A 16,821-nucleotide genomic window follows, 5' to 3' on the forward strand; every position below is an offset into this window, starting at 1 on the left:
TATTTTTATATCTTTGTATTTTTATACCTTTGTATTTTTATACTTTTGTATTTTTATAACTTTGTATTTTTATGATTTTGTATTTTTATATCTTTGTATTTTTATAACTTTGTATTTTTAAAACTTTGTATTTTTATAACTTTGTATTTTTATACATTTGTATTTTTATAACTTTGTATTTTTATACCTTTGTATTTTTATATCCTTGTATTTTTATACTTTTGTATTTTTATACTTTTGTATTTTTATACTTTTGTATTTTTATACCTTTGTATTTTTATACTTTTGTATTTTTATACTTTTGTATTTTTATACTTTTGTATTTTTATACTTTTGTATATTTTTACTTTTGTATTTTTATACTTTTGTATTTTTATACTTTTGTATTTTTATACTTTTGTATTTTTATACTTTTGTATTTTTATACCTTTGTATTTTTATACTTTTGTATTTTTATACCTTTGTATTTTTATACTTTTGTATTTTTATACTTTTGTATTTTTATACTTTTGTATTTTTATACTTTTGTATTTTTATAACTTTGTATTTTTATACTTTTGTATTTTTTATACCTTTATTATTTCTTATACTTTCATTGTTTTTTATATTTTATTATCTATTTTTACTCTATATTTCTTATCTTTTTATATCATTTTCTCCCATACTCCTTTGTATTTTCATGCCATTATTCTACAATCTGTTCATCCTCTATCATGTTCACTTATAAATTTATTTCTACATTGCGTCCCTTATAATTTATCCCCCTCGCATTTATTATCTCATATTATTCGTAATAATTTATTTTTCTTTTAAGTACTGTTATAATTTCAGATACACCTTCTAAAACATCGCATACACCACATATTTCATGTATACCCCTTGCATAGCTATAACCCATTAATACATATGATTAAATAAGCATCTTCTTTCAATTAACTTACCCTACATCCTTCCGCGAGAGTTTAATCACACATATTGTCCACATATAGTAAACCCACCATAAAAGATATGCTATACACTTACCCGCATTAATTAAGAAACGCAACTGGCCCTGATGGCATCCCAATCATAGTGTTAAAAAAGCTTCAACCAGAACTTGCTCCCATACTTACGAAACTATTTAAGCACTGCCTTAAGGAGAAGTGCTTTCCGACTCCCTGGAAGACCTCTTCAGTTTGCCCTATATTTAAGAATTCAGGTGATAAGTCATCTCCCTCTCAATACAGACCTATAAGTCTCCTGTGTGTTATGAGTAAGTTGCTGGAATCCATATTAAATAGAGAAATAGTCAACCACCTCAGCAGGAATAACCTTCTTAGTGACACACAATATGGTTTCCGCTCTGCAAGATCTACTGCAGATGTGCTGACGGTTATATCCCACAGGATTAGTGAATCTCTTGACAAAGGCTTCCTTTCTAGGGCAATTGCTCTTGACATATCAAAGGCCTTTGACAAGGTATGGCATAAGGGTCTACTTCACATGATTTCCAGCTACGGTATAACGGGGAATGTTTTCTCAATCATTGAATCATTTCTCTCCGATAGGCTCATAAGAGTAGTGGTAGATGGACAAAAATCGGAGGCCTGCAAATAAATGCTGGAGTCCCTCAGGGGTCAATCCTGGGCCCAACTCTCTTCCTGATCTACATCAATGACCTCCCTAAACACATACTTAAATCATTCGTTGACATCTATGCTGATGACACGACTATCTACGGCAACACATCAAAGGCTGTAAATGACAAAATTCTCTCTGATTCTCTCTCCTCTGATCTCGAGCGCGTGGTTCAGTGGGGGAAGATGTGGCTGGTTACCTTTAATGCATCCAAAACCAAACTCCTATCCTTACATCATCAACGCTCTGATCCCCAGCTGGCATCAATTGTGATGGATGGCGCTCGTCTGGGTGAGGCTCCGTGTTTTGACAAGCTTCTAGGTTTGACCTTTACTCCTGATCTGAAATGGAACACGTACATAAAGTCTGTTGCCAAGGTCGCTGGAAAGATGGTGGGATCCTTCTACCGCTCCAGAAGATATCTCACTACTGATGCAATTCTCTATCTATATAAAAGCCAAGTACGTCCAAGGATGGAATACTGCTGCCATATCTGGGCAGGAGCTGCTAAAAACAGCCTATCCTGCCTTGACAGAGTACAAAATAGACTTCGTGGCTTAGTGGGGGATGCCCTTTTCTCTACTCTGCAACCTCTCTCCCACAGAAGAGACGTTGCGAGCCTGTCCTTGTTTTATCGTTATTTCCATGGCAGATGCTCGTCTGAACTCCAATCTCTGGTCCCCCCTCGCCAATCTTTCACGAAAAACACCCGTCTAGCTGAATCTACTGTGAAAAATTTCCCCCACTCTATATCTGTGCCTAAATCAAAACGCGGATTCCATGAACAAAGCTTCTTTCTTAGAACTGCACGCCTGTGGAACTCTGTTCCGTCTGCTTGCTTCCCTCCGGACTACAACTTGGATGTCTTCAAGTCCAATGTTAACAAATTCCTAATGAACCGCCCCTTAAGTAAACACTTCAGCAAATCTCCTCACTAACTTGATGTACTTGCAATAACCCTTATCCCTGAGTGGCTTCCGGGCCTTGATAAGTGGTGATCATTGTGTAAAAAAAAAGTACTCCTCCTACATCACAGAGATCAATATAATTCCTCCCAGCAGCATCAATATTTTATTCCACTACGAATGTAACTATCGGTACACGTCGCATCCCTATTATGTTACCAAGCATCTTCTCTCCTTTTTTTTTTTTTTTTTTTACAAGGAGGTCACCACTTATCAAGGCCCGGAAGCCACTCAGAGATAAGGGTTATTGCATGTACAGTACGTTGTACGTTAGTGTTGAGATTTCATAAAGTGTCTACTTAAGGGGGCGGTCCATCAAGAATTTGTTTACGTTGGATTTGAAGACATCTAAGTTGTAGTCAGGTGGGAAACAGGCAGACGGAACAGAGTTCCACTGGCGTGCTGTTCTAAGAAAGAAGTTCTGTTCATGGAATCTACGTTTTGATTTAGGCACAGATAGAGAGTGGGGAAAATTTTTGACAGTGGCTTCAGCTAGACGGGTGTTTTTCGTAAAAGATTGGCGAGGGGGGGACCAGAGATTGGAGCTCAGACGAGCACTTGCCATGGAAATAACGGTAAAACAAAGACAGGCTCGCAACGTCTTTTCTGTGGGAGAGAGGTTGCAGGGAAGAGAAAAGGGCATCCCCCACTAAGCCACGAAGTCTATTTTGTACTCTGTCAAGGCAGGATAGGCTATTTTTTAGCAGCTCCTGCCCAGATATGGCAGCAGTATTCTATCCTTGGACGTACTTGGCTTTTATATAGATAGAGAATTGCATCAGTAGTGAGATATCTTCTGGAGCGGTAGAAAGAACCCACCATCTTTCCAGCGACCCTGGCAACAAACTTGATGTACGTGTTCCATTTCATATCAGGAGTAAAGGTCAAGCCCAGAAGCTTGTCAAAACATTGAGCTTCTACTATGATGATGAGAAGCATTAGGCACTGAAATAGCATGGTATAAAGAGACCCCATTTACTCTATGACCCTAATTGATGTATATCCTTGTTGAATAAATTAATAAATCTATATATATATTACTATATAGTTTTTATATCGTCGTATTTGGGCAGCATTTTTTTCTCATGCATGTTTTGTTGAGCAGCAGGGATAATTCTTGTTTGTTTCTTTTGTGATTCGTCTTTTCGTTTTGGCGGGCCAATGTTCGAACGTTCTGTTCGAGTGTAAAAAGAAATTCCTATGAGTCGTCTTCAGGCGAGTGATGAATTAAAAAAATGGTTTAGTGAATTCACTGACAAATCGATGACAACTCACTGAAAAAAGATTACACATCTGTGTGTGTGTGTGTGTGTGTGTGTGTGTGTGTGTGTGTCACAGAAATTCCGATCAATATTGTACTTTGTGTTTCAAGCTGGGAGAGCGGAACTAGACGAAAATATACTGATTTTTCTTTGAGTTTTAAGAATCGGCTCTTTTCTAATATTATATTGAAAAATCCAATAAGTAAATAAATAAATAAATAAATAAATAAAGGATAGCTTTTTTAAAAAGTTATAAAGAAAAAAAAAAAAAGGTCCGTCACTCTTTCTTTCTCACAGCCCGCTGACAATACGTCCAAAATTTCCACGTGTTACTACAGTTAATATTTTCAAACTAAATGAATTGGTTCGTGGTAGTTTTTTCTTGTTTATTCGCTTTTCTTCTAGTATATGTGTCTCCAAACCATGGCCCGCAGGCCAGATTTGACCCACCAAAGTCTTTAATCCGGCCCGCGGAGCTCTTATGGAAAATGTAAAAAATATTCAGGAAAAAATTTAAAAAAAAATGGAAATATGTGAAATTAGTATGATGGGTTTTTTTTTCAGGAAATGATTAAAAGAATGAGGTTTTACAGACCCAGTTTTGCTTTTAAAAAACAAGCAAAACAAACAAAACAAAACAAAACAAAACACATACACAAAAAAACAAAAACAAAAAAAACAAAGCTAATGAGCAAAGCAGTATAAAACACGCCAAGGTCATTTATTTATTTATTATTATTATTATTATTATTATTATTATTATTATTATTATTATTATTATTATTATTATTGCCCGTTTTGCTCTAAAAAGTCAGCAATAAGCATCCCCCACCCTTTCCAAAACTTTGAAACCTGTTCTAGTAAATACTGAACGCGGTTGACCTTTGATATATTATACATGATTTATATTTAGGTGTCCTCGCAGGTGTTTTAACGAAAATATTTAGTTTTTTTCTTTTCTTTTTTTCAATGAACCCACTGTCTATTTTGAGTTTATTGTGTTGAACTTATGATTCATAGCGACCTTTGAAAATTGAAATTTCCTTGTCAAGCAAACCATCAAATGAATTTAAACAAAGACACAGAACACGAAAATGTTTAATGTATAAATGCATTCTTATCTATATATCTATAAAAGTGAGAATGTGTGTGTGTGTGTGTGTGAGGACACTTCTCAACCTATATACTCAACGAATTTTTGATTCACAGAATTGGGTCTATAAGATATTCAGATATGTGGAAAACGGTTTAATCAGGTTTCATCCGAAAAAAAGGGCTGCTAAAGGGTCCAAATTAAAAAATTGGTATGTAGGGGGTGGTGGTCATCAGATTTTAAAAAATCTATTTGTTCACTGTTTCACGACTGCGCATGCTTGAATGGTTCACGTGACAGCTTCCGTATGTTAAGAATAAGTAGGTTTTAAATTTTTTTTAAAGATCATGTAAAGCTGACCTAATAGTTATCGTACTTGACTCGCTGTCTTTAAGCTTTTGTTTCGATCTCAGATTGAGTATTTTTTTTACCCTTACAAGAAATGAACTGTTTAGAAAATGCATAATACTCGCATGCACATGTCTCAGTTTATTTCCGTTTTTTTTTTAACTTCATTTTCTAAAAAGGAATTTTATATTGCGTTTGATACCGACTGTATTTCTGTTTATAATAATATAAGACATCTGCATTAATTAAAATATAAGATTTATGCGTATTTTACGACCGGGCAACGACGGCGGCCTGCTAGTATTTATATAAAACTGTGCATGGTGTACGAAACAGTCACAGCCAGTTTCACCCACACGCAAATATATAAGATAGTAAAATATCTAGCCCAGTTGTATATTTTTTCCTTCGACACCAAAATACACAGAGTCTATTCCATTTCTGAAGTGATCCTTTCCATGAATATTGCTATATTGCCGGTCCTTTGCAGTTCTAGAAGGTCCATTCTAGCAGGCTTTACCTTCTCTCTTTGAGAATGGATATGTTTTATGCAGTTTTGTCATCGTTTTCTCATCCAAATTCACAGATGAACAGATCGAACATGGTTTTTCAGGCCCACCAGACTCTTTCATTCTCTAGTACAATGATTGCAGACAAAATTCACCCTGGATCTAAAAAAAAAAAAAAAAAAAAAATGAAAAAAAAAAAAATAATAAAAACAAAGAAAAATCTGTATGATATACGTATCCGTGATGAAACAAAAAAATGTCATATTCCGAAAAAAAAAACATACATTTATGATGTAGTTTTACTTTTATATATATATAAAAAAAAAAATTATGAGTGTCTGAAGAGTTACTGTCTCGTCCGCCATTTTGACAAAAATATTAAGAGAAAAGAGAGATGATTTAACAATGATTCATACTTACTAGATTTATATTGCAAAGCGCACGGGTTCTTATTAATCGCTTAAAAATAATTTTCTTTATCTATAATATAAATCTCACCTGTCTGTTACAATGTATGTATGTATGTATGTATGTATGTATGTATGTATGTATGTATGTATGTCTGCCTAAAACTTTCGACAGAGGCGACTGATTTTCACGCGATCGGTATTGTTTTGCAGCTCGACCCTTCGGACGACAAATATCGAAAAATTGGCTAAAAATATTAATTCCTTCACCCTTAACTGGGAACTTTTCTACAGGGAGGGGTCGCTTTTTTCGCCGATATTTTCGAAAGTTATCTCCTGTTTTCAATTGACTAGTCTTAATTTAAACATTCGCCACTTCCGGTTTTGCGATGGGCGCAACAGCAAAGACGTCATTTTTTTTCACGTTCTTTTCCTCCTTCGCGGTACGAGTTCGAGCCTGCCTGCCTACTACCACTTTTTTTTTTTTTGCTCAACACACACCTCCAAACACCCGGGCAACGCAGGGTACGCAGGCTAGTAAAAAATAAAACTACTTGATCAATTAATGTGATTTTTAGAATATGCTAATTTCGTTTCGTCACGGGTATGTACACCATATATATTTTTCTTTCTTTCTTTCTTTTTTAATACAGGGTGAATCTTGAACAAGAACCGACATGCCTTATGCACGTTGTCGATTAGATTCTGTCACTTTTTTATCAAGTTCTTAGAAATCAAGGGGACATAACCCTGGGGCTAACACTTGATTTCTTTATGGGATGCAAAGTTTTCCGAATGTTCAGTTATGGTTCTCTCCGTCGCTGAGTTAGTAAAGCAATAAAGAATATGGATCTCCCCCCCCTCACCAATTGACCACTTAATCGTGTTATCGTTTGTCTTTCTTATGGGTAGGTTTGACTTGTATAGACAAAGTATCCTTCATGTCAGGTTATACTGACAAATCCTTGCATAGATAGACACCGAAGACATTCGAGGATTATGTCTAGTAGTCAACCTGCCTGTTTTTTTTTTGTTTTTTTTTTTACAATTTTCTTATGATTTCTTTCTAGTTGGGACATTCACCAATTATTCCATACAGACGCAGATCGGTACTCTTTACCGGATTGTTTGCAGGCTGCTGTTCCTTAAAAGCGATAGTTCACAAGTTCTGTTTGGAGATGACTTGGATGATCTGTTTTGCTCAGGCATACTTAACTACATATCTTACAGTCCTGATTACGGAGAATAGCAGCTATTTTCTTTGCAGTTCTGAGACTCATAACACACACACACGCACGCACGCGCACACACACACGCGCGCGCGCACGCACACACACACACACATATATATGAAGAGTCACCTTCGTTCCCACAGAAGACGCATTTATATTTTGATCGCATCTACACATGTATATATATATATGTATGTGTGTATGTGTATATAAAAAAGAAGATAAAAATTTATAAAATGGATTAAATAAAATAACCAAAACAAAAGAATATTTAAAAAAGTGCGCGGAAATGGATAAATAATCTATAAAGCGAAAATATTTGTGTGTGTGTGTGTGCGTGTTCGTGTATGTCCAAGAAAGGCCTTTTTCCAAGAACCGATCGGTCGCCTCACAACTTCTTAAAACTTTTTATATCGCGCCTAAATGATAATATCTACGAGTTAACAACCGGGGTCCCCTGTCTATTTAATTTGCCCGACTTTCAAAAGATAAATATTCAACAATTTTCGATCGCCGCATTTGCATTAAGCTTTTTCGTATAAAAAAGAAGCGAACAGACTCGCGGCAAATAAAACACTGTCCCGCACTCAAAGTTGACGTCATTAACTAGTCAAAAACGGGCACTTGCCAAGTCGCACGTTTTTTTTCACACTTTATTATTTTCCAACTGCGCGTCAAGGCTTCAAGATTTTTCTTTTCATTTACCCAAAAACACACATCTACAAACACCCGGGCAACGTCGGGTACCCCCCGCTAGTCTATAAACATAAAAGCGAAATTAGTGTATGTATGTATGTATGTATGTATGTATGTATCTTCGCTGTAAAAGGCTTTTTTCGCTGGACTTCTCTATCGGCTCATTCCTTTTTAAAACTTTTTATATCACATCTAAATGATAAATCTATAAGTTACGAACGGGGTTGGCCTGTCTATTTAATTTGCCTGACTTTCACGAGTTATTTTTTCCAGATTTTTGGAGCGTCCCGTGTATCTTTCGCTTTTCAGTATAAAACAAGCGAAAACTGACTTGCAGCCGCTTTATATTTCAAGGTCAAACATCACGCAACTTAAGTTTCTCGAACCGTGTGATTTCATTTTATAAACGTTAAATTAAGATGATTTGCACTCCTCATCTCCCGTGGCCGAGATGGTTAGGTCCCAGAGTTCTTTTTTTTCCATTTCGTTTCAACCTCCACGTCAAAGGTTCGGGGTTCAAGCCTACTTTCCTATTAAAACTTTTTTTTTCTTTTACACCTCCAAACACACAGCCAACGTTTCTTTTTTTTTTGAACAGGGTTGTTTGGATCACCCCTCCCCTCACACACACCTACACACACCTGGGTCACGCCGGGTACCCCCCTGCTAGTCAACAATAAAGCAAAGGAAAGATCGTCTTCTTTTGTCAAGAAGTGACGATCATTATATATATATATATATATATATATATATATATATATATATATATATATATATATATATATATATATATATATATATATAACTATTTCATTTATTCACATAAATTTACTATACGAAAGTATAGATTTATGCGTAAACTTTAAGTATTTACTTCAAAAGTGCTCAATACGTAGGTAGAGCTAGTTAGTAATTTATAAAATATATATGGCGATTAAGCTACACTGAATATTCTGCGTTTCATCCAACTATAGGATTCGTCAGGCTTATGCGCGAATTCTGTCGTTGCTTCTTGTTTTTATACATGTTGAGGATTACTAGTTGGCCAATCAGCTTTCTAGTATCCACCGCGCCCCTTCCTACCAGCCAATGGGCATGCATTTTATCAAACAAAGGATCTGTTTTAGAGCTAGGTTGGTGGTTTTAGGTGGCCGTTCTCCTTCTTTTATATATATATATATATATATATATATATATATATATATATATATATATATATATATATATATGCCTTTACGAATCTTGCTTCTCTGACTGCTAAAAACTGCTTCCATGGTTCCTTTACATTTACACCAACTGACACTGCTATATCAATGATTATTGCCATGTGTTCCTTTTTTTCCAACAAGATTAACTCTGGTATTCTTACTTTAATCAAATTGTCACATTGGATCGCTATTCACCACCCCTTCTGAAACACGCATGTACCATTTTTTACTGCATCCCAACCCTCTTTTCTTACATATATCCCGATGGGTTACATAGCACGGACTGACGTGCGCACATGCACACGAAATGACGTCACTGGTAAAGAAAACAAACACTATATAAAGAGAAAGAGAACGATCGCGTTAGAGATGTAGAGCATGTTAAAGATCACGCTAGGGACGTACATAATCTTTGAGATCACTCGAGAGGCATGGATAACGTTTGAGAGCAAGTGGGTACGTCACGACCGTAACAATGAGCGAATAAATATCATTGTTACAAAGAAAAAGCGAGTTATTTTCTATTCTTTGTTTCCTTTGCGACTGAAACTGCATACAACGTGTTAGTTCACGGACAATGTCACAATGGAACTGTCTTGCAATAATGCTATGACGCGTCTTGTATTCTTTTTGAGTTAAAACTTTTTATATCACATCTAAATGATAAATCTATAAGTTACGAACGAGGTTGGCCTGTCTATTTAATTTGCCTGTTGACGATGTGTTGTACACTCTCACCTTTCTGCCACATAGTCGACGCAGAGGACTTTCAGCTGTTTTATCAATGTGATACTTGACATAATTTATCCTGAGCGATTGCTCCTGTGCGGCACATATTAAGGTTTCTGTCCCAACCTTCAAGTTACATTTTGACAACCATCGCCAGGTTTTTTCCTCGTCCACTTCCTCTGGTAGATCTCTACTAAATTGACCAGCATTTTTTCTTCTCAAACCATTTGTCTTTTGCTTTTGTTCATTTATTGCCTTAAATTCTTTGCTCCTTACTAGATCGCTCTCTTGCAATTTCGGTCCTGGATATGACCTTAAACTATATCCGATAGTGAGGCACCAGCCTGCGGGCTTTGGGGAGTGTGGAGCCACCCTTTAATTGCAATTGTTCTCAGGTCCTCTCTGACCTGCTAAGGTTCCAACTATGGGTTGAATAGAAACCGACTTGAAAAATAATATATTTTATAAAAATTTTTTTTTTCAAAATCTCTGGATTCGGCATTAAATAACCAGAAAAGGGTTGATATGCCGTAAAATAAAACCAACCAACCAACCAACCAACCAACCAACTTTTGCAATTTCTAAATTTTGACACACCCTTTGCATGATATTTCTTACAGTTGGAGATGTAAACTTTTTGACTATATTCTTCATCTTGTGCGCATCGTTCTACACCCTAACCCTAACCCTAACCCTAACCCGTTAGTCCGTGTCCTCCTTTCATTTCTTTTCACATATAACCTATCGACATCATTCTTTGGGTAAAGAGCTCCATTCATTGTCATTGTTTTCCTTGACTCCCTGTTTACATCTTTTAATTCATTTTTTTCCATTGAATAATACCCACCCTATATCGAAATATAGCTACTGCCTATGTGTTCACTGCGGATATTTTGTTTTTCCCATTCAATCTTAACCTAAAAACCAACCGTAATCTATATTCTTTTCTCATCATTTCTTTCACTTCATGTTTCTTTTATTTCATCTAATTCTACAATTCCTAAATAGGTGTATCCTTCTCAAATCGCTTTTATCATTTCCCTATTCCAAAGGTTTATTCCTTCAGTTTCCATAACCTTCCCTTCTCAAATTCAGCGTAGCAGCACACTTCTTCGTACTAAATTTCATACCTGTGCCATTACTGAACATTTGAACAAACCTCACAAACATAATTAGCTAATCTTCATTCTTTGCATACAACTTTAAGTCGACCATAAGTAATAGTTTACCCGGTACTCCTTTCACCATTCATAACACACATTTACCTTTCGTAATGTGAATAATAAATGGTACAAATTGAAAACAATTAACAATGGCGACAAGCTGTCCCGATGAAAAATCGCTCTCCTCACAAGATCTTCCCGTTTGATATCAATGGCACCCTCCATTGCTTCATACTTCTTTCCAAGAAATCTCACACATTAGCCGCTGTTCCAAATATTTCCACACATTTCTTGATCCACCTATGTAAAACCATATCATATGCTTTGCGATGTTTCAGTGTGTTTTGCTGCATTTTTTTTTTGTTTCAGATTAAGCAATCAATTCTTTCAGTGTTCTGCATTATGTATTTTTCTAATTATTCTTTTTTGTGTCAGTTACGCAGTCTTCTAAAAAAACAAAAACAGCCCTCTTCCTCCGTCTTTCCTTTTGAGTGTAGTGCATTGTGCATAGTCATGAGTTTCCTTGTCTTCTGGCCGAAATGCCTCAGTTCTTCTTTGGTTCAACCTATAAATGGTGCAGAGTATCTTACTAGTGACACTGCACATGTTTTTATACATATTATTATTATTATTATTATTATTATTATTATTATTATTATTATTATTATTATTAGTTTTCACACAGGCCATCATCAAATAATTTTCTTTGATAGCAGCCTGTGGTATTCCCTGGAATCTGAGTGACAAGTCACTCCAGATTTCCAATACTCCCCGCAAGTGTTAGGAAGCAAAAAAAAAAAAAAAAAAAAAAAAAAAAAGATGAAACAAGTTTATCAGCAAAACAAATGGATAAGAAGTTGTTAACCAAGGAACACAAAAGAAAGCTAAAATGGGATCGTTAATCAAAGTGTGACAGTAATGGGAACAAAAGATTGGTCATTGTATTTTAGAGGTAGTTTTAGGAGTGTCGATGAATTACCTGGTGCTCCGATGATTATTAGCATAATCTTGACTTTCTTCATGATTAATATTTCTTTCAGGTTCCCTGGCAAGTTCCGTGTAATTACTCTGTTTTTATGTGTTCTTGATTTTTCACTCTGTGATTTGTCGAGACGGCGAAATTTACAACTCAGCATTTTTTTCTTTCTTGTTAAGTATTATGACATCCTGCTTCTTTGCTTAGATGAATTTATCTCTTTGTACTTGCATGCCCCAAAGGATTTTGTGATTTTTCATTTTCTAGTACTATCTCCGGTTAGTGTTTGTACCATTTATCTACGTGTCCAAAATGCAATCTTTTTCAGAGTTCTCACATAGCCGTGTCTGTTCTTGTATTCTTTTTAAGTCACTTTGCTGCATTTACTTATATGATTCAGGCTCATTCTCGTAAAGCAATTGACTAGTGCACTCAGTATTTGTCTAGCTGAAACACCTCGCAGGGAAATAGCCTCTGGGCATCTGGACACAGCACATGTTATTGTAAATACACACCAATTTTCCTGCAGCAATATCTCCTATCTTTTAAATCTTGAACCGGTAAAAATGTCGCGTGATATTCTCACGTGTTGTATTCAAACTGATATTTCCGGCCACAGATATCACGTGGGCTGTTGCTAGTATTGTCCTTCAATAAACTTTTGATACAACTTTTTGTTCGTATTTGATCAGTCTTTTTCTGACTTTGAAATTGAAAAGAAAACTAACCAGCTTGTGACCTGCTCAAAAAAGCGGATCAATTCAATGCGTAAACAGATCCAACTAAGCACCTTGCGGGTTTCAATTCAATTTGATTCGATTCAATACATTTGAAAAAAGATTAGTGGGAGGTGACAGTGGCTAAGTGGTTAACGGCACGAACTGACAACTATGTGTGTAAAGTTCGAATTCAGTACATTCCACAGAATCACTTACACTTAGGGATGCTGGCAACATTTTAGTGGTCTCTCCCATAAGTACACGATGTCTTTATAGAAAGAATTCTAACTAGAAAGATACTGGAGAAACGAATGCCAATAATAAACATTTAATTCATACGCAATGGATGCTTGTTGTGGTGCGACAGGGTGTGCGCGCGTATTTGATATACGTAAATGAGAGCGAATAAGTTAATGGAATAAAATGCTCGAGCATGTGGATGGCATAAACACATGAATGAAGCAGTGAGAATGATTACAATAATAGAAAAATGAAAACAACATTATTAAATACATTTGTATTATAATTTCGACCCTTGCGGCTTACTAATCGCTCGTTTTTAGTAAACGAGTGGTCAGCCATTACAAAACATTCAAAAACCTATTCCAAGGGCGAAATACATTATTCACGTCGTAATTTATTATTATTATTATTATTATTATTATTATTATTATTATTATTATTATTATTATTATATAGTTATTCTTATTATATAGTTATTATTATTATTATTATTATTATTATTATTAATAATAATAATAATAATAATAATAATAATAATAATAATATCATCATCATTATCTTACGTCAGGTTCTTTCCATATAATTGATTCTTTTACTATCTACACTAGCTTTGGTGTAAGAGCCCGCTCTTGAGGGAAAACAACCGGTGTAAAACACCAGAACACTGTGAAGTTAATGGAACGGCTATAGTGTTAATGCAACTTAACTCTCTAAAGTCAAAGGAATTGATCTGATGATCAAGAAAAAATCCAACTAAAACACCCGAATGGTTGAGACTACTACTACTACTACTACTACTACTACTACTACTACTACTACTATTATTTTTTTTTTTCTTGAAAAATAAAAAGTGATTTTCAGATTATACTGTCTTTTATCGTATTGAGAAAACATTTTTTAAGTGATGAATGAAAAAACATAATACTCAGGAAGCCTCTAAAGCACTACTGCAAGCACTAATTAAAATTAAGGAGGCCCTAATTAAAGCACTACTAAAACCAAGTTTCTATCCAACTCCTTGAATAGAAAATATTTTTAAGTAAGGCCTGAAAAAAAAATAGTCAGAATCCACAGGAGTGCTACTAAAAGCAATAAAATCTCTTAATTTTTATACAGTCTAACATTAAAAGTGCATTTGAGAAGTTTTATCACTCCACAAGCAGAAGGGCCTGTCGTATAGATCAACAGCAGGGTTTTTGATAAGACAGGTCGCGTCTAAAATGATTATTTCTGTTTAGAGCACAATTAAACCGTCGTACTTTTGCGTTTGAAATTTTAATTCAAGTCAATATATAAAATAATTTCATGAAATTATCAGTAGATTCTCTACAGTGTAATGTAGACTACAATGCATTGTGGACTGTCAGTAAAGGGAGGCATATGACGCTTCCTTCCTGTACACCGCGATGAGTTCTTGTCTAAAGCAGGCAATCAATTGATTTGATTGGTGAATGAGCAATTTCACCGATTTCGATGGCAATAAAAGTATCGTACATCTGGAACAAACATTGATCCCTATTCAATCCCGAGCAACGCCGTTTCCTGCTGGTACACACACACACACACACACACACACACACACACATATATATATATATATACAGAGAGAGAGAGAGAGAGAGAGAGAGAGAGAGAGAGAGAGAGAGAGAGAGAGAGAGAGAGAGATTAGCGATGGGAAGATTCTATAATTTTTCCGATTCGATTCTAAATTCCCGATTCTGATGCAAGTACCGATTTCGCTTCTTTAAAATGTGTTAATATGTAATTAAAAATTGGATGCGTTTTAAAAACTACTGGTAGAACATACCATTGTTGACATTTATTTCAGCTGTTTTTACCAGCGTTTGTTTAATTTTCGATTTTAAGCAGTTATCAAGGGTTCATATGTAAGGCTTCTGGGGCAGCCATTTTTTAAATTTTAACGCAATAGAGTGGACGATAAGTTTGTTTTGAACTAAAAACATGCATAAAAATAAGCTTAAAAAAAATAAACTCTATCTGGTAGATAGAAGAGTCTTGCCTTTGGTAACATTTATTTGCTGCATATTTATTTTCCATCTCTTTTTTGTTCTGTTAGTTACAGTAAAAAAGAAAATGCCCGATTCTTATTCGTTTCTTTCTTTTTTTTTTTTTTTGATATGTGTATAAGTTTAAATGTAGAAATAATTTCCTTTTTAAAATTCGGAAAACTTTTAAATGTTTTCTCTTTATGTATTTTATCCAAGATTTTGATGAACTCATGATGATATTTTCACCAATATTTTTCACTTGTGTCCAAAGCGAAAAAGTACTGCAAAACACTGATTTTTTTTTTTTAGAAGAAACCGATGTCCGACAACGGCAGTGTCCAGATAGCGCCAACGAAATTGAAAAACCTTGTCAAGAACATTTTAAATCTTTTAATAATCAAGTGTTGACTCCCAGATAGGATGCATAGAGATGTTTAGTGGATGCAAAAATGTTTACTAAGTGAATAGACAAGTTAACTCTCGAATTCTTTCTTTGTTTACATTAACTGACCAACAAACGAAACAAACTGAACTCTGAGAATCGATGTTAAATCTGGGAATGGGATTAATAATCCACTGCGCGGCTCCACGCTTTATATTTGTCATATTAACTATCAAATATTGAACACGTCTAAAAGCGTTGTTTTTCGGGTTATTGAAAATAGAAAAAAAAAAAAAAAAGGTTTACCATTGACTGAAAAGAAAAAAATCGGGCCGACCTCGAATAACAACTAAGAGGGAGGATAGAAAAATCACTCGATCATCTCGTTCTGATCGCTTTAAAACTGCGGCTTCGATATCCCGGGATTTTACATCCGAAACAAAAAAATTTCCAGACAAACGATATCATGAAGATTAAACGAAGTTTAATTATTTTCAAAAAGTCCATACTCAAAGCCTTTCATTTCTATTCAAAATAAAAAGGTCAGATTGTTATTTGTAAGGAGAATTAATTAGGGAACATGTGGTTCCTAATCTTTCTGATTCTGATATCTTTATGCAAGACAACGCACCGTGCCATAAAGCAAAAATACTTTTAGAAGAGCTAAATAGATTTAATATTTGCGTTATGGATTGGCCAGCTCAAAGACGCGACCTTAAGCCAATTGAAAATGTTTGGAAAATTATTGGTGATAAGATCACAGACCCCCCCCCCCAAAAAAAAAATCTTGATGATTTATGGGAATGCACAAGAAAATCCTGGAATAATATCTCCCCTATAACATGTGACCGATTAGTTCTGTCTTGCAGCAAAAGTGTGATTGAAAACAGGGGGCTTTTCACTAAATACTGAATGGATTATTTGTTTTTTCATTAATAATTTCCCCGATTCCTTAACTTTTGGACACCAGTAATTTAATTAAATTTGTTTATATGTAAAAACTAACATGTATTCAAAATCCAAAATAACTTTTTTTTATTTAACTACCATTAATAAACATTGGAAAATTCACCAAAAAATTTTTTTCCCTTTTTCATAAAGTAAGAAGCCATTTAAAAGAAAATGATCGACCGTTCCTTAACTTTTGGACGCTAATATATAACGAGACCGATACTGCACCAAACATGCCGAGTGCCCTTAACCTCGTTGGACTCCACCCGATATGACAGGTGTCCATTCGATCGTACATTGTCCCGTCACAAG

This window comes from Euprymna scolopes, chromosome 5 (genome assembly GCF_053919585.1).
Source record: "Euprymna scolopes isolate OS-2025 chromosome 5, ASM5391958v1, whole genome shotgun sequence".
In the NCBI taxonomy this organism is placed as follows: domain Eukaryota; kingdom Metazoa; phylum Mollusca; class Cephalopoda; order Sepiida; family Sepiolidae; genus Euprymna; species Euprymna scolopes.